Source organism: Papaver somniferum, chromosome 11 (genome assembly GCF_003573695.1).
Source record: "Papaver somniferum cultivar HN1 chromosome 11, ASM357369v1, whole genome shotgun sequence".
NCBI lineage: Eukaryota > Viridiplantae > Streptophyta > Magnoliopsida > Ranunculales > Papaveraceae > Papaver > Papaver somniferum.
In genome coordinates this window covers 56,530,748-56,532,246 of record NC_039368.1, presented here as the reverse complement: position 1 = coordinate 56,532,246, position 1,499 = coordinate 56,530,748, and positions in this window count along the sequence as shown.

The following is a 1,499-nucleotide window of genomic DNA, read 5'->3' as shown; positions in this document are numbered from 1 at the left end:
GCATCATTTGGGTGAGTGCTTTTGAATCTACTTCAAACTATACCATAGGCCACTGTTGTTTGCTAATATGGTTACCAAGAGAAGTCCTCAAGTCCCCGCCATTACTACTGTGGTTATCCCTAATGGTAATGCCATCGCCATGAGTACCTGTCCCGTGGTTGTCCTACATATGCATCCCGCTTCTGCTTCTCCTGGGTTACCACGTACCGCTGTGTCTGAATTTATCTTGATCCAGTTTTGTGGTGGTGGTTGTCAGCCGATGAGGATGGTGGTGTCTCTGAATCTTTGCATATATCTTTGTTGAGGTTCTTGAACAGGGTATATCGTTGGCAGATATTTTGTTGAGCCCATATTTATTCTGTAACCATTGCTAGTATTATGCCTCTGATCTGTGATGTTGTCATCTTATTCTTTGGTAAACCTGAGAGATTCGTGCTAACCATAAATGCCAAACGGTGAAGCTGAACATGGTTTGAGTCAATGTCGGTAGCCTTTGATCGAGCAAGTCTTGTATGTTGTTTGGTTTGCTGGGGTTTTGGTTTGGGTTGGGCTCCTTGGAAGGTGTGTGATGATGAGGTTCCACAGTTAGGTAGCTTGATTGCATTCGAAGAAAAGATGTTGTTCTGTCTCTCTATGGTTGGTGCAAACTGGACATACATCGGTTGGGGTGATATGGATGTGGTGGATCTTGTCGAAGGTCGATACTCATTCTAAACTGACTTTCCACAAGAAAAGCCTAATTTTTGGTGGACATTGGATTTTCTAGATGAGTTTGAAGTCTATGGAAATGATGGTAGGGGTGGTTGTTATTGTGATGGGTATTGGGTTGTGATATGAGTGTATAACCAGTTTTTGCTGAGTATTCTCCATTTTTGGTGTACGGCCAAATATATGTATCCAGAACTTAATGGTTCGGTAGATGTACATTAATATGTTGTGAGCCGTACTTACATCGAATGACTCATAGATGAGCCGGTGGTTCCATGTGTTTGTATCTTCATGAATGTGATCAGCTACTTGTGTACCTTGGGCCAGAGTAGTTGTGATTGGTGTATTTTGGTGTGGAATCCAATTGTCATGTATGACAGTTGTTTGTCCATTCCCAATCTTTTTAAAACATTTCTCCTGTAAAATAGAAACAAGGTTAGCTAAATTTTTCCAATATGGGATCGCAGTTGGTTTTGCTAGAGTGGTCTGATGTTGTGCCAACACTGGTTCATTGCGGAGATATTTATCATCGAACGTTTTCTTCCATATTGCTCTGCATGTGCCACACTCTTTTGAGAAGTAGTGCCTGGATATGTTGCTTGCTCTTCCTTATCCCCAAATCACCATCCTTTTCTGCTTTAGAAAGCTTATCCCACCCAATGGGGTGCATCTTCATTGTTGTGCTGCTATGACCCCAAAATAAATTTCTAGTGATACGATCCATTTTCTTGTGGATATGATCTGGTAGCATTTGAGTTTGCATCACATGATTAGCTGTCGGGGTGAGGGAT